Below are 27,859 nucleotides of genomic sequence, written 5' to 3' on the forward strand. Positions count from 1 at the left end.
AGAGAGAGAGAGAGACAGAGAGAGAGAGAGAGACAGAGAGACAGAGACAGAGACAGAGAGAGACCAAGACACACAGAGAGAGAGAGAGAGACAGATAGAGACAACTGGCCAGAGCTAGAGAGGAGGAGGGTGGGTGCAGAGAGACAGAGAGGGAGACAGAGGGAAAGACAGAAGGAGAGAAAGAGGGACAAGAGAAGGAAGAGCAGAGAGACACAAAGTGAGAAAGAGAGGAGGGGGTAGGGCAGAGAGTGGGGGAAGGGGGAGAGACAGAGACACAGGGAGAGAGAGACAGAGAGACTATGAGAAAATGAACCGACCGACTGACTGACGTAAACTTCCTGTGAGAACTCTGTGTTCTGTGGCCAGGCTCTCCTAAGAAACAGAGAAAGGAGTCAGAGCCGTGATTATTTGCACTGACCAGAGTTTGTCTGGCCGGCCCTTGCTGTCTCCGCACAGTTGGACTAGATCATGCTTGACACAGTTAGAGGGAGAGAGGGAGAGAAGCCCTGGCTCCAGCCTGTCGGGCCCACTCGGCAGGTTGATGAATGTCCTCAGCATTAAGAGCTCGCCACCCAGGCCAGTTCAGTCCATCCACAATGAGTTACAGTTTCCCGAGCTCCCTCCCAGCACCTTCTCCCCCCACCCCCAGCCTCCCAGCCCCCTTTGCCTTCACCACGGGCTGCTCCCTCCATAAACAGAGTTTCTCTATCTTCAAAGCCCCAGTCATCATGTCATTGTGTCAGTTTCCAGCAGACTGGGATCACCCTGCTGAAAAGCATGTCTGGTTCTGACACGCACTCCTTCAGTTCTTGCAAATAAACAAGGCCTTACATTTTTCTCTTTCCATACAGATGAACATCTATAGATTATACCTAGATTTTAAAAATAGAACCAGCCTACCCCCACTTCCTCCTAAATCTTAATCACCCCCCTCTACCCCTTTCAATGTTAAAAGCTCGTTGAAAGAGGGGGCCAGCAAAACTTCAAAACTGGGTTTTTACTCTGAGGATGAGACCGTCCCAATTCAGAGGCTGCTTCCAGAGGTTCGGGTCCATCCCTCCGTGGACCTTGTCCTTTGCATGGGGGACATCGCTGTCGGTGGGCACTCAGAAGGAAGTGCTCTGCCCTGTTAGCTTGGAGGGAAAATGGGCTTCAGGTCTCTTAGATTGCCACCAGCCTCTTTTCCTTTCTATACATCTGTTTTCATTTTCCTCCTGTTAAAACCTGATTCTTATTCCTCACCCCCACCTCCCAGCCTCAATTTTTCCCACCACCTCCTCAGTGGAAGATGAATTTCATCTGTGTCCATAAAGTGGCTTAGAGAGAGGAGCAGTCAATGATTAGGAGGTTTACACCAGAGGAGAAAGAGGAAAAATTAATTCATAATTTAAAAATTTAGATGAAAAAAATCCATCTAATTATTTCACCTTTCTCATCTACTAGTAAGACTAATTGTCTGACATTGGAATAAATGTAAGGATTTTTCCAGTCTAATTCCAGGTCTCTTGACCTCAATGAACCTCAGTTTCCTCATCTGTAAAATGAAGAAGCTGGACTGGATAGGGTTTTTTTTTTATTAAAAAATGTTTATTTGGGGCAGCTAGGTGGCACAGTGAATAGAGCACTGCCCCTGGAGTCAAGACAACCTGAGTTGAAAGCCAACCTCAGACACTTAACACAAAAACTAGCTGTGTGACCTTGAGCAAGTCACTTAACCCCAACTGACCTCCAAAAAGCAAAAAAAAATTGTTTATTTAATTTTTAATTTATGGAATAAAACCAAGTATTTCTATAGCATAGTATAATAATAAAAAAAGATTACATATGAAATTGCAAATCCATTATGTACAACTTGCTATTCCTTTTAAACATATAATAACCATGTAAATTTCTTTTTATTCCTTATTTTTTTTCTTCCCTGCCTTCTCCCCCACGCTCAAGTTGGACTGGATAATTTTTTATGTCTCCAATTATTTATTCTAAATAGCCAAGGCACTGGGAACACAAGACTCAGGCCATCCTGACTCTGGGTCCTGTGCTCTATGTACGTGCTGTGTCTCCTAGTCAAAAGCTAGTTAGCTTAGGAGGGAGTACACTAGCAGTTAGGGGGAACAGGAAAAGATTCATGTAGAAGGTAATGCTCTCAAAGCTGTGCATTGAGCATAAGACAGCACAAAGGAAAACACATTTACTATTTCCTATTGCTCTCTGTGCCTCAATTACCTAGCTATAAACTGAGTATAATATTTTGGCACACTATAAACACTAACCAATCTATTTAACCTGAGTGTAGGTCCTGGAGTCCCAGAAAGATACAAACTAAACACGAACATGAGATCCTCACACAATGTGTTGAGAGGAAAGAGAGAAGAAGGAGTTGAAGAACAGGATAAAATATAAGCTTCTACGACCATTAAGGTATTTCATAATCTATCTCCAACCTATACTTCCAGAGTGATTCCAAATTGGTGAACTCAGTGCTCCCTCATATACCATATTCCATATCCCACCTTCACACCTTTGAACATGCTGTGCCTCATGCCAGGAATGTTTTTCCTCATCTCTATCTCACAGAATCACTAGCTTCCTTCAAAAAACAACTCACATGCCACTTCCTACAGGAGGTCTTTCCTGATTCCCTTAGGCCTCTCACTTCCAACTACATTTCTTTGTATTTTTCTGTATAGATTTTCAGAATGCTTATGTGCATGAATGTTGTTTCCCACCAGAAGAATGTAAGCCTTGAGTTTGTCTCTTTCCTCTATTCCCAGCCACTTAGCACAGCAGCTGGCACATAGCAGACTCTCAATAAATGCTTATTTTAATGGACTTGACTTGGGCAAGTTTGGCTGTAAGCAAAATTCCAAATGACTTCTGAAAAAAGCAAAGGTGTCCTTGGCATCTTTTCTCTTCTTGGTCTTTTCCCTCTTGGTACAAGGGTTCTCTAAGACTTTCCTTCTTTCTCCCTTTTCCCCAAGCTTGTTCTTAGATCCCTGATTCACAGTAAAGTAGGCATGACTGATAGCAATCTAAAGTATTATAGGTTTTTGCATTTTAAAGAGAATCAAAGTCTCAAGGAGCAGGAATTCAAAAAATCAACTGTATTTGTCAGACTCTAATGGCATTAGTCAGTATGTGGGGAAAGATGTGGACATCAGAACCTTCCCAGAGCCTTCTGACATCACACTGTGAATGGTTTATCATCTCTATCTATGGAAAATGAGCCCCGAAGAATATTTCCCTATTGTCTTTGAACTCAGAGATTAAAATTTGATGTGTCTATATTATTTTGGGGGCAGCTAAGTGAAGCAGTGGATAGAGTGTCAGGCCTGAAGTTAGGAAGACTCATCTTCTTGAGTTCAAATCTGACTTCAGACACTTACTAGCTGTGTGACCCTTGGCAAGTCACTTAGCCTGTTTACCTCAGTTTCCTTATCTGTAAAATGAGCTGGAGAAGGAAATGGCACTCTAGCATCTTTGCTAAGAGAACCCCAAATGAGATCGTATGAAGAGTCAGATGCAACTGAAACAACCAACAGAAACCACCAGATGGGGTCACTAAGAATCGGACCCCATTGAACAACAACAGATATTATTTTTGTTCTTATGTTCCCAGGGCCTTGTATATAATAAACACAAAGTAAATGTTTGCTGAGTTGGATTGTTTCCTACACCAGGCACTCCCCACTTTGCCTTTACTAACACTTGTATAGCATTGTGCTTATTTATAGTTATAAGTATTCTACACTATGACTTAATGTCTATAAAGACGTTAAAGACCCTATCTGCTGAATGTAGTCCTAGCCAGTTTAAAATGTAATTGGGAAATATTTAATAAAATAAATAAATATAGAATAGAACATAGATAATATTAATGTGTGTTTTTTTAAGTTAATATATAGCTTGTAAGATCCTTGATGGCTTCTGTTTCTATTTGAATTTGATGCCACTGACTGGTGTGTACATGAAGAGAAATGGATCCATTAAGAAGATTTTGTGGAGAGGATAGATATATGCTAGTTCCTGTAAATTTTAGTTAGCGTGAGAAATGATAATGTATTCTATAAGCAAAAACTGTATAGGTTTTCCCCTTCCCTTGTGCTTGAGAAATTTCAGCTGTCCTTCAGACTAAAGACACTATTATGGTCCACTATTTCTTAAGAATTTCAATCAGTCAATCCAAGAAAAAAATCTGTGTGCATTTTTTTTGTGCCTACAATATGCTTGTGGACTCTGAGAATAAAAATACAGAAGTTGAACCAATTCTTATTCTCAGGGAACTTACATTCTAGTTTGGTAGACAATAAGGTCACATATGAGTATATAAAAATAGCTACAGGGGCAATGAGGTGGTGCAGTGAATAGAGCACTAGCCCTGGAATCAGGAGGACCTGAGTTCAAATTCCACCTCAGAAACTTGACACACTAGCTGTGTGACCTTTGGCAAGTCACTTATCCCCAATTACCTTGCCTTTCCCCCTCCAAAAAAATAACTACAAAGAGAATAAATACAAAGCAGCTTAAAAAAACCCCAAACATTTATTAAATGGGCCAAACTAAGTACTTTACAAATACTGTTTCATTTGATCTTCACAAAAACCCTGGGAAAAAGGTGCTAATATTATCCCGATTTTATAATTAAAATTGAATGTAAAGGACTTGCCCAAGGTCACATAGCTTTAAGTGCCCAATGTCAACTTTGAACTCAGGTCATGCTGACTCCTATGTATGTGCTGTGTCTTCTAGTCAAAAGCTAGTTAGCTTAGGAGGGAGTACACTAGCAGTTAGGGGGAAGATTGGAAAGGATGCATGTAGAAGGTAATGCTTGCTCTCAAAGATGTGCATTGGGTATAAGACAGCACAAAGGAATGGTGATATGATGGAGTGTTGTGAACAAGTAGCAGAAAGAACGCCAATTTGGCTAAATCATGGAGTACAAGATGAGAAGTAAAGGAAAATAAGACCAGAAAGATAGTTTGGGTCTAGGTTATGATGATTGCTACTTAGAGGAGTTAATATTTTGTTTTAGAGGCAATAGGGAGCCACTGTAGGTGATTGAGTAGGGGAGTGACTTGATGTGATTTGCATTTAAGGAAAATCATTTTGGCAATAGTATGGAGGATGGATAAAAATGGAGAGAGACCAGAGATAGGGAGGCCGATTAGGAGGCACTGGGAAACCTGAACTAAAGTAATAGTTATACGAGAGAAAGGGATGGATGTAAGCTAGGCTTGTAGATAGAAAGGACAAGATCCAGCAAGTGAATGAATCTGTCAGATGAGAATCAGTCAAGGACAACACTGAGGTTATGCACCTGGGACACTGGTAGAATGACAGCATCTTTGACAGAAACAGTGACTTGATAAGCTATTAACTTACACGAAGTTCCCATCATAAAATTGTTGTTTCATTGTTACTTTTTTTCCCCTGAGTATACTACGTAGACCATCCCATGAGTTGAGGGCACACATTTAAAGTTGTCTTTGGGCAAATTGCTTCCCAAGGCAGGTAACCTGGGTTCCAAGTCTCACTGCACCTAACTGGCTGGATGACATTGGGATATCACCATCCCCCTCTGTGCCTCAGAACATTCTGAATGATTTCCAAGTGTCCTCCCAGCTTTGACATCCTGTGACCTGATGAGTTCATGACACAAATAGTCATAGTGAAACAAAAGAATTAAGATGAAAATGTCCAACTTGTTTTTGTAGTATACCAGAGAATATGCCAAACCTAGACCTGGGTCAGGGAAGATAAATATAGAATGACTGAATGCTGTTTTATAAAAAAAAAAGTTGATCTTTGGGTCCATCTTGAGGTTCTTAGAATCCTCTCCTGCCCATTGTTGTGTCAGACTCTTCATGAGCTCATTTGAGATTTTCTTGGCAAAGATATCAGAGTAATTTGCCATTTCCTTCTCCAGCTCATTTTTACATATGAGGAAACTGAGGCAAACAGGTTTAAGTGACTTGCCCAGGGTCACATAGCTAGTAAGTGTCTGAGGTCATATTTGAATTCAAGTCTTCCTGACTCCAGGTGGGGTGTTCTATCCATTGGGCAACTTAAACCAAGCAATCACAAGCTGATCTTTATCTCCAAACTTAAATGAGATCACAAGTAAGGTAATACTGTTTTTTAGCATGGATGCTCAATAGTCTTGAGGAAGTGGGAATCAGAATTGAATTTTCCTGTTATTTTTTCTTCAATATTAAAATTCAGCTGAAAAAGCAACCAGCAACTTTCCTTGGGTAGCATACAGTAAACCAGAAGAGTAAAGGGCATGGTGGAGTAAACAAGGAACACTCTCTGCCTATCCCCACCTCTATTTCCCCCACCCCCTTCCTTTTTTTTTAACCTAAGAAATGACTCAGTGATAACTTTCATTTGCTCTTCTGGAGACCAGTGCAGTTTCCCACTGAGTTCCTCAATTACTGCTTTCTACTCTGGCCCCAGGCTCCCACCAGGCTCCTAACATCTTCAGAACGAGCCTGGGGCTATGGATTTGGTTTCCCCCACAACCTAGTCAAGGAACCTTTGAAAAGTCTGGGAAGTCCTGAGTGTTAGATGCTTTGAAAGGAAAAGGAAAAAGGGTTCAAAACCACATGGAAAGCAAGCAGGGCGAATGTTGTGCCACTTCTCAGAAGGAAGGGCTCTTTAGGACAGGCATTTGGAGAACCCTCGTGAAGAGGACAGAAGTTAGGAGCCTTATGCTATGTTTGTGTAGTAGAAACAGTGCACCTTTATGCTGGTGTGGGAGAGTTTTAAAAGTAGGAGATTTATGGAATAAGCTAGAGATTAAAAAAAATCTCCCCTTGCTGGGTTGCAGGTGCAGAAGTCCTTTATGACATGGGTGTCAAGGGTGAGGGCTAGCACATTTATTGGAGTTTTATGTGTATGTATATTTTAAATTGTGGGTGACATAATTTGACCTGGAGTATATCTAAATCTGTGTTTGGTAATTGGTGTTTTATTGTATTAGGTGAGTGCACAGTTGCTCTCCAACAATTAAACTGGGATACAGGCTGTCTGAGAAGTAGCATGAGTCAGTGGGTGAAGCAATAGTGTCTGGCTCTTATGAATCTGAGCACCAAATTCCGGCTGCATGACTGTATAGGCTTGGGAAAGCCATGTGAATTTTCTATTGATGCTTCTATCATGTCTAAAATGAGAGCAACACAGATAACTTTTGATGTGAAAAAGATCTGAAGGTTTCAGTGGACTGCGAGATCAATATGAGTTAGCAGTGTGATATGGCCAAAAAATTGCAAACATACTCCTAGGATTCCTTAGGAAAAGTAAAATTTCCAGGAAAAAGGAGGGGATAATAGTCCCATTACACTCTCTCTTTATTAGACATTGACTAGCATTTTGTGTTCAGTTCTGAGTACCATGATTTAAAGATACTGATAAGGAAGTGTGGTGAAAGGCCTTGAATTTACTATATAAGGAATTGATGGAAGTAGGGAGGATTAACTTAGTGAAAGGAAGACTGGGCAGGGAGGGTATGAAAATTATCTTTCTACTCATCTGCTACTAAATGAAACTGGAAGAAATCATACACAGAACTGATCGATCTCAAATTTATGTTACCTAATCTCAGCTGTGCCCTCACCGAAGCAAGCCAATCCTTTGACTCCTTCCTAATTGATTCTCTATCCACTCTCCACAAGGGCTGCTTTAAACTATCTCTCTCCAATTCAGACTTCCTACACATTCCCCTTCCCCCATTCTCTCAAATAAGAAGCTTGATTCATAACGTTGCTAAGAAGACAGAGTCATTCTCTGTGAGCTCCCTCTCCTCCCCTTCTCTTCATCTCAAAACCCCTTGACACCATTTCCTATTCTCTCCTTTACTCCAGGCTCTGATAATGAGGTGGTTTTCATGACCAGATCCTACTCCTCCACATATGCTTTTGATCCTATCTCTTCTTGTCTTCTCCGGAAGATTGCTCTCTTCCTGCTCCTTCCACTCTCTGTCTCTAATCTTTAATCTTTTCCTATCTACTGGTTTCTTCCCTCTTCCTACAAATAAGTCCAACTATCCCGGATCCTTAAAACAAACAAACAAACCCAAAAACTTAACTAAAATGAAACAAAATGAAAAAACAAACTTAAAACCTTCATTAGACCCTATTATCCCCTCAATTTAACACCCTAAATTTCTCCTCCCTTTCTCAGTCAAAATAGGAGAAAACATAAATACCTCACCTAGAAACAATTCTAGGAAAAAAAAATCTATACTGATCAAAACAACTCTGAGGTACCACATCTCACCAGTCAGATTGGCTAAGATGACAAAACAGGAAAATGACAAATGCTGGAGAGGATGTGGGCAAACTGGAACACTAATGCATTGTTGGTGGAGCTGTGAACTGATCCAGCCTTTCTGGAGAGCAATCTGGAACTATGCCCAAAGGGCTATAAATACTTTCATACTCTTTGATCCAGCAATACCACTCCTAGGGTTATATCCCAAAGAGATCATAGAAATGGGAGAAAGACCCATATGTACAAAAATGTTTATAGCAGCTCTTTTTGTTGTGGCAAAGAATTGGAAATTAAGGGGGTGTCCATCAATTGGGGAATGGCTGAACAAGTTGTGGTATATGCATGTTATGGAATATTACTGCGCTATAAGAAACGGGGAGCAGGCGGTCTTCATATTTACCTGGAGAGGCTTAAAAGAACTGATGCTGAGTGAGAAGAGTAGAACCAGGAGGAATTTGTACACAATTACGGACACAACATATGTGTGATGACCAACTTTGATAGACTGGACTCTTCTCAACAATGCAGGGATATAAGTCAATCCCAAAAGACGCATGATGGAGAGAAAAACGTGCATCCAGAGAAAGAACTAGAAAGAACTAAATTTATATCCAGGTGGAAGCAAAATACCTGATCTTTTTTGTTCTCTTATTTGATTTTATGTCCTCTATACCATTTTTCATCCCAGCTGGTACAATCCATCCTTATAACCTGACCATTGTATAATGTGAAAGTATCTACAGATCCTATACTTGATTATAAGATGCCATGGGGGGGGAGGGGAGAGAGGGGGACAAAATGTGAAATTCAAGGAATTGTGGAATTGAATCCTGTAAATTAAAAGGAAACAAACAAATTAATAAATTAAAGAATTTAAAAAAATCCATACTTACTGTTGTCACTTCCTCTCTTTTCACTCCTCAACATTTTATAATCTGACTTCTGACCTCATCACTCCTTCCAAGTTTCTAATAATCTCTTAATTGAGGCATCTAGGTGGCCCAGTGGATAGAGCCCCGGGTTTAGGGTCAGATCTGACCTCAGACACTCACCAACTACATGACTCTGGGTAAGTCATTTAACCTGTTTGCCTAATCCACTGGAGAAGAAAATGACAAACCATTCTATTATCTTTGCCAAGAAAACCCCATACGAGGTCATGAAGAGCTGAACCTGATGACCTCTTAATTTCCTCATCTTTTTTCACCTACATCTTTTTTTGGGCTACAAAGGTAGCATCTAACATTGCTGACCACCCTCTACTCCTGGATATTCTCTTGACTATCCTCCTACCTTCTGACTAATCAATTTCTTTTGCTAGCTCATCATCTTTCATATGGATCTACTACCATGCCTCTTTCCCAGGTTCTCTTCTCTCAATGTTCTCTCACTTGGTGGCTCCATTAACTCCTATCAGTTTAATCATCATTTCTATGCAATTGACTCCCTAATAATATCTACAACAACCTTCTCTCTCTTGAGCCCTGGTCCTGTCCTATTGGACATTTAATAGTGGAAGTTCTATAGATGTCTCCAGTGAGAAAACGGAATGCACTATCTTTCTCTCAAACCCCACCCTTTCCCACATTTCCCTCTTTCTATTGAGGCTGTCATCATGATCCTTTCAGTCTTCCACATTTGGAACCTTGGCATTATCTTCAACTCTTTATTCTCCCCCACCCTATAATCAGTTGCCAAATCTGTCCATTTCTCCCTTTACAATATCTTTCACTCCCTTCTCCTCTTTCAGTACTCACATAGTCACCTGGACTATTTTAATGGCATCTAACCGATCTGTCTACTTCAAAGCTCTCCCCAGTTCAATCCATCTTCCACATATCTGTGAAAGCATAGGCCTAACCACTTCACTCTTCTGCTTAATAAATGTCCTTAGTTTTCCATTGTCTCTAAGATCAAATATGAACTCCTCTGTTTAGTTTTAAAAATTTTTTATTTATTTTCTTTTTAATTTATGAAATAAAATGAGCATTTCTATAACATAGTAGGATGATAAAAAGATGTTTGCACATGAAACTGCAAATCTGTTATGTACAATTTGCTTTTCCTTTTAAAAATATAATAAATTTATCATGTCAATTTCTTTTTCCACTTTTTTCTCTCCTCCTTCCATGCCCTACAGATGGCTAACCAATGTGTTTAGTTTTTGAAGTCCTTCACAACCTGAACCCTAAACACTTTCCCAATCTCAGCATCCATTCTTCTTTCTGTATTCTACCATCTGGTCAAACTGACATTCTAGGAGTTCCTCCATCTCCCATCTCTGTGCTTTTGTACCAGCTATCCCTCATGTACTAAATGCACTCCTGCCTCTCCTCTACCTCAGAGAATCCCTAACTTCCTTTAAGATGTATCTTAAGTACTGTCTTCTACATCAAGATTGTCATGATTTCTTGTTCCACCTGGTAGTGTCCTACCTCCACAAACTACCTTGGGTTCATTTTATATTGATTCTATTAATGCTGACAATATGTACATGTTGTTTTCCCCCCAGAACGTAAGTTCCTTTAAAGAGCAAGGACTCAGTCAGTCAGTCAGTCAGTCAGCAAGCATTTATCAAGAACTTATTATGGGTCAGACCAGTGCTAAATACTGGGGATACAAAAAAAGGCAAAAATAGACCCTGCTTTCAAGGAACTCACATTATCGTGGGAGGGACAACATGTAAACAATTGGTACATACAGAATACCTACAGAATATATGGAAGGTATGTCAGAGGGAAAGGCATTAACAGCTGGGACGATTGGGAAAGGCCTCTACTAGAAGGTGAAATTAGTCCTGAGCCTTGAAGCAAGCCAGGGAAGCAAAGAGGTAGAGGTGAGGAGGGAGTACATTGTGGGCATGGATGCAATGGCTATGGAGACAAGGGATGGAAGCTTGTGTGAAAGGCACAGCAAGCAGGCCAGCATTACAAGATCATTGAATGTCTGACAGGGAATAAAAGGTATAAGGGTTAGAAATGTACAAGCAAACACTCAGCATGAATGAATATCTTATTTTGTCTGATAAAATGTCGCCAGGTGACACATTTTTGGATGCCTCTGATTATGTGATGAAATAAAATTCTCAAGTGGAAACTACCTCTTTAATGTAAAAAATGTCATAGCACTCTGTGAGGGAAGGTGTTAAAATTGGACCTCTGCTGGCTGGCCTAAATGAATACAGAGTGGATTCTGGTGTGGGGATATGCTGGTTTAGGCTGGTTTTCAGGTGCTTTTCAACTCTTGAGGTTCTACGATTCTGAGTCCATTGGTGGGGAGGCTGAGGGACTTTGGGCAAATCACTTAACTTTTCTGGGCCTCATTTTCCTCATCTATAAAATGAGAAGTATGCATTAGATAGCTCTGGGCTCAGCTAAGTGGCAAAGCGGATAGAGCACTGGACTTGGAATCAGGAAGATTCATCTTTATGAATTCAAATCTGGCCTCTGATACTAGCTGTGTGATCCTGGGCAAGTCACCTAACCCTGTTTGCCTCATTTCCCCATTTGTTAAAATAAGTTGGAGAAGGAAATGGCAAATCACTCTAGTATCTTTGCCAAAAATACAAAAATAAAAATAATACCAAAAAAACCCCCCAATAACCCCAAAACAAAACAACCCAAATAGGGTCACACAGAGTTGGCCATGGCTGAAATGACTCAACAACAACAAGTAGGTCCCTTCCAGCTTTAAATCTGTGATTCTGACAGTACATGTACATAGTCTTCTGGAAAGACACTCTATGGATGCAGATCAATATGGTCCAGGGTAGAGATCAGATAAAGAGCTCTAGGAATATTTGAGGAAACAGAAAGCACTAAAAATTTTAGAGGGGAGGAAGAGAGGGATTTGGGAAGATTACACAGAGGACAAAGCTCCCTGAGCTAAGCTTCAACAGAGAAGGATTCTGAAAGGCAGAGATAAAAGAGAATACATTGCCATATCACAGATAAGGGGAATACATGGACAGCCCTAAATATTTGAATTTAGCTAATAATTTCAACCTCTTTTCCTATCAAGTGTATACATATGCATACATTCACACACATATGTCTGCATGTGTATATATATATTCCAAATATGCATGCATACACATTTACATTTACATATCTTTATATCAGAATTGGTAATGAATATTAAATTGACAATTTTCATAGCTTTTATTTATTTTATCTTGTAATCATATCAACCTTTGCCCACTTCTTGTGTCTACTCCCTACTTCATTAGGTTTGGATAATATGAGAATTTTCTCACAGTAGATACAATTGAATTTCCTCCGCTGATGAAAACTTCTTCAAGCTAACTCCTGGAAATAGGCTGAAGCAGTTTATTAAATTTCTTTAAAGGGCAAGGCCCCAGAACAAATACTTATTTTCATGTCTGATAGTGACCCAAGTTTGCAATTGTTCATATTGCCTTGCATGTTGGGAACGTAAATATTAACAAAGGTTGGTGTTAAGGGCTTCCTAGAAGCTTTCTCAAGTTTAGGCTCAGAAGAAAATATTGATTAAAGACTAAGAATATATCACAAGTGGGATTCTTCTGCTTTTACTTTCTGAGGTTTTTATTTTAACTTTTAAAACCCCAGACTGATAATCATGATAATGGTTACTATGAGAACTCATACTTATAAAGCACTTTAAGGTTTCAAAAGGCTTTTCCCTCTCAACAACTTTGTAAGGTACAGAAGATAGAGGAAACCTGAGATTCATAGAGATGAGGTGACTTACCCAGCCTCATCTGAAAAGAGATGAGGCATATTTGAAATGGCCCTTTTCTCATTTTTTCTTTGATATGGGATGAGAATTGGGCACGAAAATTTCATAGAAGGAGCCTAGCACGGTTTTTTTTTTAATAATCACGGTATCTTCTAAAGTAAAAAAGCCATCACTTGCTTCATCAGCCTTGAAGCTGTCCAAATCATATTAACAATTCTTTGTCATCTTAAATAATAGAAATGCATATTTTATAACAAATGACTCTTTATTAACAATCACCACAACAGTCAGAGCTCACATTTGCACAGCATTTGAAGGTCTGCAAAGCATCTGGAAAGAGCCTTGTGAGGCAGACAGTGCAAATAAGATTCCCCTTATTTTACAAAAGGGGAATCTGGAACTCAGAGGTTAGCTTCTGAGTTGTGATGGCAACTCCAGCCTTCTGGTTTCAGTTTCAACCACAGGGAGAGAAACAAAGATTTAGATAGTACTAGTAGTAAGAGATTAATACTATAAACTTAAAATAAATATACAAATCCGAGTTTGAGACCTCTCTTGTAAAGTTTTTGCCGAAATGCTAGGGAACATTAAAGGTCCTTCAGAAAAGTTAGCACCCTTTGAGAGAGATCTTTCAGCAACTGGAATATAACATTACCTGTACTGGTGATAAGAAAAATAAATAAAACAATGAAACTCATTAGAAGATACTTGTGAGATATTCAAGCTTTGATGAATTAGGAAAGCTGAGAAAGACAGCCCAAGTATTTTCACTTGGGCAGGGGTTTGTTTGTGCTACTCATCTGAAATCAGAGCCAGCAAATCTAATGGTTTTGAGTGGCTCTAAATGTTTTTCCACAGAGGGGAAGGTGGTTTCCATATTTGGGCAGTCATTTGGAAGTTGGTAAAGAGGGGTAAAATGTCATAGGGGCTTTCTTAGTTTTTCTGCAATTAACAACTCTGCCCAGGGAACTCCCCACCTGACCTACTCACCACAGGAAGACTGTTGTTTCAGGGTAGCCAGCTCTGTTCCAAAATAGAGATGGGCTAAAAGAAAAATGTACAGAGGGAAGAAAAAAAATCACCAATGACAAGAAAAGCTTTGAATTACTGTGTCCATAAACCCCCCCCTTTTACAGCCTTGTAACCATTTTAAGACCCTAATTAAGGTTTTACAAGGAAAGGTTGTTTGACTAGAGTTATAAGAAAGGGCCTGGCTGTCCACTGGTCTGGGCCTAGGGACTGGTGTTCAATTTCAGCTTTCTCAGCTGCAGGGCTCCTCCACATTGAAAGATAGTCCCATGGGTTTCTCCTAAATAATATGCATATAATTTTTCACTAGACTCAAAACTGCTGAGAGAGTAAGACAGGTGAGACTCTAGATCCAGCTACACAGTTCAACATTCAACCAAGAGCTGTGAATAGAACAGTAAAGCTGTAAGAAAAGTCAGTGACTTGGCAAGATGTGCACTATTTCTTTGGATTGACTTTGCTGACCACACGTTAATGTGTACATGATCTGCCATCCACTCCAAGACTATGCTCACATACATCTGTATAGACTTTCCATTCAGAGTTTTTGTTTGCTGGGGAGTTTTGGGTTCCCATCCTTATGCTCTGAATTACATCGAGCAAGGCTAAGGGAAACACTTCAACAGTTGACTCAGATCTAACTCCATTCAGTATTTTCTTTGTACTGTGAGTAGACTTGGAGGGGGACTTTGGGTCCCTCAAAATTTATGCTGGAAATGAATGGAAGGCCATTGACCCTTCTCTTTGGTGTTTTAATGGTAAAGGAACTGCTGCCGGAAAGCTAACATGGGGAAAGAAGAGGTCGAAACTATTAAGGATGGTACCTTCAAGAAATATCAGTTCTCTGAATAAGCATCCAACAGGAAACCACAACATTTACCACAGTGGGCTGGACCACAGACCACAGACTGAGAATAGATAGGCAACAGCTTCCTGGATCTGGTGGTTGAGCTTGTCATGGCTGGGGTGGAAGCAGGTGATGCCTGGTAGGGTTGAGTTTGCTTGGTCAGGACCCTGGAGGTTTGAAGGCTTGTTTAACTGCCTGATCTCAAACTTATCAATGGAAACAAAACAAGTACCATCTCACTGAGACTCTACTCAACATAGTATAAGGTTAGCAGAAAGGAGACTCTCCCCCACACTCACTCTACCAGTTCATGCTGTACCTTATAAAGGCAGTCCAAGAAAATGGGAAAAGTGAAGGAAGTTCATAAATCAATTTTAATTCATTCTTTTCTTTGTTATGAAAGTGTTCGTTATCTATCTTTCATTTTGATCTTTTAATTATTCTACAGACTTCACTGATGCAACTCTAAATTTACATACACATCCATCAGTGTGCTTTGTATACTGTGGAGTGGAGAGATACCAATATGGGTATGGTGTAAGAGAAACATTCCTTATCTATGATCACCTAGGTACTAATTCTGTGTCTCTGTGCAATTAGATTTGGCTGGAGACTGGAATTCATTTCTCAGCAGGATTGCTCAATGAATTACTTTTATTGTATCTTCATTACCCCTAATGGGGGTCCCTTCTTATTAGGGCTGGAGAAAATGTTGCCCCTGGCTAAATCCAGCCACAAAAGATGAAGAAGTGACTGATAATGTCCCCTAGGTCTTGGATAACACATCAATTTCCTTTCCTACAAGTTGCAGCCAAAGAAGAGTTGAATGCTAGCTACTTTTAAATTAAGGGAAACAAAATACACGTTATCTGTGGAAATTAGCAGTGAATAATACTTTCTCTCTCTCAGTGGTACCGAGAGCCAAATTGGGCATCTAAGAGTCATGAAACTTTTTTGTTTTTTCTGATGCAAGAGATTTTGGACACCAAGCATTCTTCTTATTTTTCTTTTTTTTTTAACTGGAGAGAGGCAGCATTGTTAAGAATATAACTGTGGTTTGCAAACACCTGCTCACACTCCCACACCCTGCATGCATGTACAAGTAGGTTTTTCAGCAAGTACAGGTCTATTTCCCAATTGCTGCAACAGGTAAAAACTGGCAGCTTTTCTTGGCAGAATATGCACCCTAATTGTTCTTCTAGCTGATACCTGTTCTGAAGTAGTTCCAAATGGATTTATTATAAAGTCCTGATACGATCAACCAAATTATGAGGAGTTCCTGTGAGTTTTCTGTCAAAATGCAGTGCTTACATGACCATGTAGAAAGAAATCAGGGACACAAAGGTGAGGTCCGAGGCAGTAATGTGTAGTTACTACCACTGATCGACTTGCCCAACCAAACTGGGCAGAACAGGTGTATGTATGTTGAGGTGACTCTCACCATTAGGAGACAGGCCCTCAGGGGAATTGCAAGCAGAAGCCTGCCATGAGGGCTTTAGGAGTGATGTGTGAAATTCCAAAAAGGCCCTCAGTTTGGGTTCAGTTCAGATAAGCACCCACATGTTTAAATCTTTGGGTTGTCTGTCTGAAAAGTCTCACATCTCATGTCTGTTAAATCTGACTGGAAATCTTAGTAGAAAGCTATTTCTCCTGAGATTTTTGGTACTTCCTGTAAGTAGTCAGGCCCAAAATACCACAAAATAGCCTTTCCATTTTTGAGACTGCCAGAGATGGAATCGTACTGGGGGAAAAAAAACCCTCTTGCTTCCCTCTTTCTATTGTTCTGTATTAAAGTGTTTGTTTAATGAATGAAATGCTGCTTTAATGATGTTGAGACATACTTTATACATACACCCATAGGCAGAGAAAAGTCTTATGATATCTCAGTTCTTTAGATTTCATAAATTTACAAAAACAACCAAGGGAGCAGGATTCTTGATTTTTTTTCAAAATGTTTTGATTATTCATATATTTTTTTCATGGTAAATGAATTTTTGCCATTTTTACTTATTACAAAGAAAAGGAATACAATATGGTAAGTTGGATAGAACACACGTATGTTGAAGGCCCAGGTTTCCCAGAGTGATTATAATACTCACCAGGCAACATTTGTTTGGATTGCTTGAAATTCCTAAAATGGAAGACCTTGTACGAATAGTTAAGTGCCTGTAGGAACGTCAGGCTGGTAGGTGGTTCAGTGGATGGAAGTCTAGACCTAAAGTCAGGAAGACCTGAGTTCAAATCTGGTCTCAGTCACTTCCTGGCTATGTGACCCTCAGAAAATCATTTAACATCTGTTGCCTCAGTTTCCTTAGCTGTAAAATGGCAATCGCAATAGTACCTACCTCCCAGGTTTGTTGTGAAATATTAAGTGAGATAAAAACTGTAGAATGCTTAGCACAGTACCTAGAATATATTAGGTGCTATATAAATGCTAGCTATCTTATTATACCTGTTGGTGCATACACAGGACATGTGACAGAGGGATTCCATGAACTACCACTCACAGAATGTAACAACTGAAAAAAACGGATCATTTAATCCTGGGGTTCTTTAGCCTGTTTATGTGTTATGTCCCCCTTTGGCAGTCTGGCAAAGCCTATGATTCTCTTTTCAGAAGGATGCTTTTGAGATGCAGAAAATAAAATACTAGACTTACAAAGGAAATCAATTATGTTATAATCCAGTTAGCAAAATATTAAAAAACAAAACAAAACAAGTGTTGGACTCCAAGTTAAGAACCCCTGATAGTGCAACCACTTTATAAATCAAGATGATAAGAAAGTTGAAGTGATTTACCCAAGGTTATTTATATAAGTATCAGAATGAGGATTCATCTGCAAGTTTTTTGAGTCATTTGACTTCAAGGTCAGGGTTTTCTTTCTTTTCATTGTTGTTGTTCAATGGTATCAGACTCTTTTGTGACCCCATTTGGGATTTTCTTGGCAAAGATACTGGAGTCTTTTGCTATTTCCTTTTCCAGTTCATTTTACAGGTAAGGAAACTGAGGCAAACATGGTTAAGTGACTTGCCCAGGTTTACACAGCTAGTAATTGTCTGAGGTCAGATTTGAACTTAGGTATTACTGCCTCCTGGCTTGGTGTTCTATGCACTGTACCACTTAGCTGACCCTTTACCGCATTATATTTCCCTAAATGTACTTCCTCACTTGCAGAGGTCTTAAACCTTGAAAGTCCCCAGTCTCATCCCAAAATGCAATGTTTTTCTTCGCTGTTTACTGACTTTTGAAACATCAATGGGTCTCTCGACTCTTCCTGCCACAAAAGCTATTAGCTACCTGCCATTTTCAGTGTAAAAAATGGATGCCTTTTCCAATGGGAAAACAAATACCATTACACGTCATGCCTATATCCAGCTAAGAAACCTCTTTTCTACTATAAGAAGAATTAAAAGGTGTTTGGAAATATCTTCTGAATTACAAGGGCCATTTCTTAATCTATAGGGAGGGGTGTGGGTGAATCCATCTTGATGGAAAGTATAAAACTGGAGAATTGATGTCAGAGCTAGAAATGTGTTTCTACATTAGCTTTTCTATAAGTTACCTTTCTTATTGGTTATGTTTTTTGGAAATGAGAAAGAATGGAACACAAACTTTTCTATGTACAGCCATTCTTGAGGGGCTTGTGGGATTCTGCCCTCTTGTTTTCATTCTAATTCTCTCAGTGAAATAATGAATCAGTTTTCCATGGATTCTCTGGCAAGACTAAGGAAACTTACATGCTAAGGCTCCCCCTGCCTTATTCATTCTTCCTTCACTGATGTGGAAATGATGGTGAGTAAAGGCCATTTGGGGAAAAGTTCTAATTGGTAGTTAGTGATTAAGTTTAGGAGCTAACTTCTTGACTTGGCCAACATTCTGCTCTTCTACAAGGAGGTAGTGAATTGCTATGAGGGGTGGGGTGATTTGGCAGCTGTCATTCTCTCTTGGCACACTGGGAAAACTGCTCTGTCTGGTGAGGAGAGCAGAGCTGTCTGAGGAAGCCTGCAGGGTGGACTCCTAGGGAGATCCTGACAAGGCTCCATGGGCTCAGCCGCTCAAGCTGCTTCAAGAGTTCAGGGGCATGAGATGTTACATGTTTCCTTTTCAGGGTCTCTTTCTTATCTTCTGTTCTGTGTCCCCAGTTCTATAGATATGGAGGTCAACCAGGGAGGCAGCTCATAATTACAGAAAAGTATTATGTCTGAAGCAGAATGATAGAGAACATTTGGAAATATTTGAAGGAAAGATCAAAGCCTATGCCTTTAATTACCTAACCCCACCTAATTAGTTGCTGCCTAGCCTCTTAATCTTCCATTTTATGATTATTGATGGACTGCTGCCCTCTGTGCTCCCTTCTTCTGGCCTGGGCCGTACCCTGAGCTTCTTGGAAGTTTTTCAGAGCTTTTCTGATGAGAATTAATTACAGCTTTGTAATGGGGAGTCAGGGAAGAATGGGTGGAAGAGGGAGGAAAAGGAAAGAGACTCTTATTAGAAATGGAGACTTCCTCTGACAAGCTCAGGGCCTGTGTATATTTGTGAATAGAAATCATTATTTTCCACAATTTTGAGATGCTAGATGAACATTGTGAGACTGGTTATCCAGAATATGGATTCTGGACCCATTCTGTCTGCCAAGATTTTTTTTCTATTCCTGTTAGATTTCCGAGCTATAGTAATACCCCAATAAACAAATACTTGGGGGGAGGGGGGTAGGATGAAGCAAAAAAAAACAACAAATAAATATCTGGCTTTGGTGTGGAGTCAGGGAATCAGGGGAAGTTCTGGTTTCACTATTGGGTTCCTGGTGGTGATGATGCTTTACATATGGGATCTCAGTCATCTGGCTCTTTTTTTGGGAGGGCAATTGAGGTTAAGTGACTTGCCCAAGGTCACACAGCTAGGTTTTGTGTTAAGTTTCTGAGGCTAGATTTGTCTCATCTGGCTCTTGCTGAGGGGGAGGGCTACCCAACTGAGATTTGCTTTAAGTCACCTTATGATCAGAAAGGAAACTTCCTGAGTACCTCCAGTATGCAGTGGAAGTCAGTCTTGAGATAGGAATGGTAGGGTATAACACCCACAGCAAAAAACCTCATTTGGAAGGTAGTCAAAGCACTTTAGAATGGATGGCATCTTAATGATTATTTAAGGAAGGCATGACTTCCTGAGGTTTGATTGAGATTTATGGAATGTATATAATAATTCAGCATTTAAGGATTATAGAATCATAGATCTGGAGTAGGAAGAAACCTCAGAGAACATTCAATCCAACCCCCTTATTTTATAGATGAGTAACTTAAGACCCACACAGGTAAAGTGACTTTACCAAGGTCACACCACTGGCAAGCCTCAGAGGCATGATTTGAATCCAGGTCATCTGGTTCAAGGATAACACACAAATTTCTGAAGCATTCCACATTTTTGTTCTACTATGTTATGGAAATGCTTGTGTTTTTTTGTAAATTAAAAATAAAGGAATAGGAAAAAAAGACAAGAAAAAAAGAGCCAGTGCCATGTTGGAGGCACTGTGGTATGGTAGAAGGAGCCCTAGACTGGATGTCTGACTGGGAAGAAGGAGACTTTGGCCCTAATCCAGGCTATGTCATTGACTCGCTATGTGCTTTTGGATGACTTGCCCATCTAAGTTTTCTGGATTTTAGTTTACTTGACCATAAGATAAAAGGATTGTACTAGATTGGTGTTTCACTTCTGATTTTCTATGGCAAAATTTTACTGGCCTTCAAAACTGTTACTACTAAAAGTCCTTTTATCTAAAAGTCTGTAAACTTAAAAATATGGACCCTTTCTCTTTTCCTCCTAATGATATCCCTTTGCCTCTCTTTTCCATGAGCCATAAAAAAAATCAGTGCCACAAGAATAGCAGTACAAGGTAGAAAATTTATACTTTTTTTGGTCAATAGAAATACTAAACTACAGAGGAGCAGCTAGGTGGTGCAGTGAGCAGAGCGCTGGCCCTGCAGCCAGGAGGACCTGATTTCAGATCAGGCCTCAGACACTTAACACACACACACACACACGCACACATACACAAACTAGCCGTGTGACCTTGGGCAAGTTACTTAACCCCAATTGCCCTCCAAAAAGCAAAAAAAAAAAAAAGAAATACTAAACTAGATATTCTCTATGGTCCCTCCTAATTCTAACACTTTGATCTTCAATTTTGTTTCTCTTTTGGATGATGAAATTTCTGACAAAATGCTTCCTCTTCATTAATATTTATTATTATTAATGCATTAAGAGAAGATATAACATTGCTTTGATCTTCGTCCAACTTTTGGCACTTTGTCAAGAACAAAAGACCCCAAGGACAAAGCTATAACTAGGCTGGACAACCAGTGGTTGGCTCCATGTTAGACAATGTATAGGGAACCAGCAACTACACATCCTGGATGCTTCCTCTCCTGGCCAGGTGCATCCCTATCTCCAGCATCAACAGTGGTCTGTTTCTGGGGCATGTTCCTCTCTTTCCCACAAGGTGACACCCCTTCCCCCTAACACCACCTCATTCCAGACACATGAACACACACACACACACACACACACACAATATTAGTTATTACTCTGCTAAGTGGACAACCTACTCAACCTGTTTTTGTTTGCCACTGAAAAACAAAAATTTTATGGAATTTTGGGCAAATAACCATTAAAATTGTTTCTTTTTATATGCTTTTTAAGTAAATGGAAATTTTCAGTAGAAAGTATACTTTAAAAATCTATATCTTTTTGGTCTGGTTCATAATTCAATATGAAGGACTCTGAAGACCATTAGTGGCCCAGGGTTCAAGTGTTTCAAACTTCTGCCTTACAAGGAAAATACTACGTATCACAGTAAGTACAAATGTGAATTTCAGGCATAACTGGGCTTTTCTAATCAATATTCCACAATTTTTCTCTTGAGGACCCTGTTTTAGAAAGTGAACATTTCAGGCCATCACCTTCCTGCTTCACTGGCAAATGATTTGAGTTTTACCGACTTGCTTTCAGGTACTTTGATTCCCCTTTCCTTTCTTGAGCACAGTCTTTTGACCAAGATGACTAGATGCTAAAATCCTAGGGTCCTTTCTTCCCTATTTCTTTTTTATGAATATTTTAAAGACTTTAAGTCTGCTTATAAAAACAAACACCAAAAAAACTGAAAACAATCACCACCTCAACAAATAGCACTCTTTCATCCCACCCTCAATATAATCTCTCCCAGTCTCAGTAGCATTTTCTGGTTTCCATATCAACACTTGAAGATCTTTAGATTCTTATTCCCCCTTGGGATACAAGTCCTCTTACCTGTCAAATCTTTTTTTGGGGGGAGAGCTAGATACTGGATATTCTCATCTCACCTAGGCTGGCAGTGCAGCGGCCACTCATGGGCCAGTCCCACTGCTAATCAGTATAGAAGCTTTTCTCTCAGTATTTTCTAACGTTTTCTGACCTATTTGCCTGTTTGCTCTTCCTTAGGCAGTCTAGGACCTTGCCCCCCCTCAACTCTTGAGTGCTCACTATGACTTAGTGGGCATATACTATTAGTTTTAGCCTTATTTCATCCTTCCAAGGAGCAGGGATTATAGGAGTTTGCCACCATGCCTGGCACTGTCAAATACTTTCAAGGAATACCTGCCAAAGAGTTGGTGGTATACTATGCCTATAACTTGTATTCTCAAAAGACCAGAGTCACTTTTGTTAGATTACTGCTAGCCTTCCTTTTCCATTATGATGCACGAGACTACGTGGTGAATTAGGGAGATTGCAAGATTTTTACTCCAAGGTTTTGGGAAAGGTCAATATTGCATGACCACTTCTGGGTTAAATTTTTACAGACAGGCATCAACTCAAGCACAATTTTCTTCATGGTGTCCCAGTTGCTAGGCTTTCCCCCTCCAAAGTCACTTTGTTTCTACCATGTGTGTTTTCTATATGCCTTCTTGTTCACTAGTGTCTGACTCTTTGTGATCCCATATGATATTTTCTTGGCAAAGATATTACAGTGGTTTGCCATTTCCTTCTCTGGGAGACTAGACAAACAGAGGTTAAGTGACTTGCCTAGGGTCATACAGCTAGTGAGTGTCTGAGGTCACATTTGATCTCAGGTCTTCCTGACTCCAGGCCCAGCATTCTATCCACAGCAGCATCTAGCTGCTCTGTTGTATATGTCTATGCATATATGTGTATGTATACATATATACATACATACATATTGCTTATATATAAACTATATATGTTGTCTCCCCTGTTAGAATGTTACTCCTTGAGGGCAGGGGTCAGTTTAATTTTTGTCTTTGCATCCCCTATGTCCAGCACAGTGTTTGGAACATGGTAGATTCTTAAAGTTTGATCGATGGCCAGCCCCAACACTGAGAAGAAACCTCACAAATCCCTTTGCCCTTTATTGAACACTGTTTTTTTTGTGCAATTTCGAAACAATTTTATTTGTCTTCTATGCTGACAAGAGTATACTTGTTTTATTTTTTCTTTATCTGCTTTTTCAAGTAAGATAATTCTTAGACCAAAGGTTGGTCTAGGCTCTGACTGGAACCCTTCAATTCTTATGTTGTCTAGGACTGGACCTAATGGGCCGCAACTCTAAGAGATCCTCAGAATGGCATCATCTTATACCTTCTTGAGACTGAATGTTTGAGTCTTTAAACCTCTACTTATTTATGCTCCTCACAATCTGGTTATGTGATTGAAACTTTCAGGTCTAAGTGCTCACTTTAGTTTTTTGGATGGCTGAAAATTCAGACAATTACTTTATATTTTTACTTAATATTTCTCAACTCAGAAATGTAGCAATATGGCTTTTTCCTAAAGGACTTCAAGTCTTATACCTTATAATTTCTATGCCATGTAATCAATTATCTTTTTAGGGTACTTTTCCTATTATTTGCCAATCTCTTTATTTTGCAATCTTAAGGAATTCTCACAATATAGAGATCTATCTTGGATAATACAATTTTGATAACAAAATATTTCCTATTAAAATATTAGCATCTTGAATAATGCCTATTTTGTAAGTATATTAACATTTTGTGAGCTACTATTACCTTCAAATATATTAATGCTGAACCAATCCTAACTACAGGCTGTATCTAAGGTGGGGGTGAACATAAATGTAACCCAAGCTGCTGAAATTTAGATCCAGGCAGTTCCTTCCTAGCATGTACAAACAAAATTGAACTAGTACCCATTTAGCAAGAATAATTAGCTAAGTTGCGAAGCTTGCGTAGGGCATACAATCCCCTCCTTCCTCACAGCTAGATCCCAGAGGAGCTCCTTCTGCATCTGACTCTACCTTCCTTCCTTCATCAGCATCCCAGCAGTGGTCTTCCCATCAATGGCCTTTAGTTATTTTGGAATTTCTGTCTCCCCCTACCAAGGAGCAGTAGCTTGGGATCTTCCTCTTTCCCCTAAGAAATCCGGGGTCTTGAAGTCTGAAGTCTTGTCTTAAATTCCCCAACTGAATTAGTCTTAAAAAGGTAATTTGAAGGAGCCTTTCATGCTGCTTGCCCTGGGATATGTTTTACAGAACTTATTCCAGGTGCCAGAATTACTAGTTACAGGTCTGGTTAAAAAATATGAGTGATATTATTGGATATAATATCTTTGAATCTCTTGGATTCAGTCATAGTACATGCTTTGGTCCAAACCAGAGTTGTATGTATGAGTCCTTAAATGTACAGTTGGAAGAAAGTAAAAAAAAAAGGGCAATCTCAATAAAGCTTACAGTTATACAGGGCTAGACTTAATGTCCCCAGGAGAACCCTTAAATCCAGATTTTTTTTTACTTGTTTATCATTCAGTCTCCAGCTTGGTGTTGCTGTTAGTTTTTTCAAACATAATACATCAGACAATCTGGCAAATACTTAAAAATATTACATCCTTAAATCCTGGCACCCCAATTGTACAGTGTTGGTATCTGAGCTAGCATAGTTTCTGTATCAGAAAAGCAGGCCAGATTACTGTGAAATCCAAGTATTCTTTCATGTTTCTTTGGCTGATCTTTGCAAATTAGTGGTTATAAACTAACTCAATAAGCAAAACTGACTACAGTTGCCCTGATTCTGCAGAACTAAGATTCTTTGTGCTTAAAAAAAAACCTGAACTCATTTCCTTTCAATCCTGATTTCTGTTTTATTTTTAATCGACCATTGATAAAGTAACTAGGAAAAGGTATTCGGTTAATTATTGGGTAAAACAATAAAACCCCAAAGACCTTCTTCAGCAATTTGGGACTAAGCATGCTACCTGCCTCCTTAGCTTAGCTGGTCACCTACTGCATCATTTATGGGGTGAGGTATGAAGACCGACCTCTCCTTTCTATGCTTTTTGTCAAAATTTAGAAACTGAACTCCTTTCCCCCAAAATAAAGTTGATCCTTTGAGATCAACTGTCAATGAAACATTTCTGCAAAAGGATGGGAGGAAAAGGAACACTTTTAAAAATGAAAGTTATCGGGTAATGAAATGTGCCACACCATTCATTGGCAATGCTGTTCAGCTGATCGCCTTTGCTGGAGAAGGCCTGAAACTCTGCCTCCCAGGTATAAAAGTTAGGTATAAAGTTATCTCTGCATCATAATCCAAAGAAAACATCACCCCTGCTGTTCCCTTTTGTCTCAAACCTAAATGTTCCATCTGAGGGTTGAGTCCTCTATCAACACCACCAATTGGTATTCTCTTATCTTACTGTACTTATATTATTGCTCAGGCTCTCTGCCTGGTTCTGTAAATCCACTTGCTATTCTGTTCCAGGACTTTTGCTCAAGATATTCCCTCTGCCTAAAATGCCCCCCCTACACACACACACACACATACACACACACACACACACACACACACAGAGTTTCCTCAGCACTGTGTAGAAATTTTATACTAAATGAGGCCCAGAAATTGTTATTGCCTGCTGTCACTGCCTGGTTGAGCTGTCAGCCTCATGCCAGCTAATGATGGTTTTAATTAGCTTAAGGCAAGTTTTTTAAAAAAAAAACAACCAACATTTCCTCACAATGAGAGCTATCTAAAATTGCCTGAGCTACCTTAGGCAGTAGTAGGTTTGCCCTCACTAAGAATTTTTAAAGAAAGGGTAGATGACCACTGGTTAGACAGTTTTCAGAGGAGAATTTTGTTCAGTTACGGAATGAACCAGAAGGTGTCCAATGTCCCGACTCTAAGAGTTTGTGATGAGACTCTGTGGCAGGAATTGTAGCAACACTATAGGATTACACTGAGCACTGCTGAACCCCCTGAGTGCTTCATCCATCCCTCACCACCTCGTAAGTATTAGAAGGTGGAGAAGAGGGAAGGAGGCATATTAAAGAGGGAAAACTTAAAGTTCAGGTGCCCCAAATGAAGTTGTGTACCTGAATGATCCACGGGGGTTATAGAGAACTCTTCTGTTCCTCTTTTCCTTCAGAGTTATTTTCAAAACTCATCTTGTCTTCAGGAATCCTCCTTTCATTTTCTTGACTTTTGTCTTATACTTCCATTTTTTTCTAGTGACTTTGCTTTGTGTGTTTGTCTTGTGTATGTGCATAAATCTAGAGCATTAGGGTTCATCTAGTTCACTGACTGCATTTTACAAATGAGGAAACTGAGTCCAAGGGATGGCAAATGATTTGCCCAAGGTAACGAGTGACTAGACTCTAAATCTCTCAAGTATGATGGTATTGTTTTCTCTGTACTTTGCTTGCTCCCTCCTCCATCAACTAGAGAGCCTTGAAATGTTGGGTGATCCATTAACATTGACTCTTTAGGAGATACTTTGTACATGTAACCTTATTCTCTGAAGATTTTTAAAATAGAATAGGTTTCACTTGCATGACATACTTTAAGGGTGCTTCTGTTTTAAGCAAGGGATTGACTTGACTTTTTAATCCTATGGTCTTTTTTTTTCGTGGATATGAATCTCATGTAGGTAGAATAAGACCAATATTTTATAAGTACCTTAAAGCACATTTTAAAAGTTTTCCCAGATAGCTTTCAAAAATATTGAGCAATAATTTGACTAATCACTGTCCTTTTTTTGTGTGGGAATTATCTTAAGTCACACAGTTTTCAGGTCTCAAAGTATGATTTATAAATACCCAAATTTCAGCAGCAAAAACACGTGTCTTAGAGAAGAAGATTAAGTTTTAGTGTATTGGACACCTGAACTTGGTGTTTATTTCCAGTTTCCATGATATGTTCCATGTATGTTAACCTGCCTAATACTTCTTACCTGCCATGTTTATTTTCATTGTTAAGTTTGATATGTATCAGCATGCCTCACTCCTGGTAATATATTCTGTGTTTTTTTTTTTTAACAAAGACAGACATTCAAGTGTATGAATGTTTAAGAGGTATAAATTGATAATACTATAAATACATTCTAAAAATGATGGGTTCTAGATAAAGTTTTAGTGTCCTTGAAAAATCAGTAGTGTTAGAGTTACATTTGGGTTTGCAGAAATAATAAACATACTCTTCTTTACAAAGGAACATAGATCTATAGCCTTAGGGTCCAACTAGTTCACTGACTGCATTTTACAAATGAGGAAACTGAGTTCAAGGGATGGCAAATGATTTACCTGAGATTACTCAGGTAAACCAGTGATAGAGTCATAACTTGAACTCAGATCCTGACTCCAAGTGAAGGTTTTAGTCTTCAGATCTGTTGGCCTTTCATACTGAGATGTTTCCCTTGGTTTCATATGCTTTCATAGGAGCTGTAGTCTTACAAATATCTGCCATAACACAATTGAAATGATAGAAAGTTGTTCTCATCACATAAGAGAATATTCTCCTTTCACAATTAGGCTTTGTTTTAAACCCTTCTAGCTCTGAATATATATGCTTACAAGATGAAGGTGTGGCAGATGGATTGTAAAGTTGACAATTTCTCCTTAGAGATAATTTTCCTGATGGCATTTAATCTTCTGCATATTTTTAAAAAAAATGAAAAATAAATTAACGTAAAATCCCTTTGCAACAGCAGTGGTTCGTGGTTTA

General features: G+C 39.3%; 1 long non-coding RNA gene across 1 annotated transcript in view; it reads right to left on the reverse strand.

Annotated features, from left to right (window-relative positions):
- The window catches only part of LOC138170095 (uncharacterized), a 17,041-nt gene extending 1,887 nt beyond the window's left edge, over positions 1 to 15,154 (reverse strand). Inside the window, exons 1-2 of the long non-coding RNA XR_011170540.1 lie at positions 14,841 to 15,154; positions 13,978 to 14,031 (exon numbers count right to left, since the gene is read on the reverse strand). This is a non-coding gene — a long non-coding RNA (uncharacterized lncRNA). The remainder of the gene's footprint in view (positions 1 to 13,977; positions 14,032 to 14,840) is intronic.
- Positions 15,155 to 27,859: the final 12,705 nt, after the last annotated feature.

Source organism: Petaurus breviceps, unplaced genomic scaffold (assembly GCF_028583685.1).
Source record: "Petaurus breviceps papuanus isolate PSGF00001 unplaced genomic scaffold, PetGlider_PUasm1.0 38, whole genome shotgun sequence".
Taxonomy (NCBI): domain Eukaryota; kingdom Metazoa; phylum Chordata; class Mammalia; order Diprotodontia; family Petauridae; genus Petaurus; species Petaurus breviceps.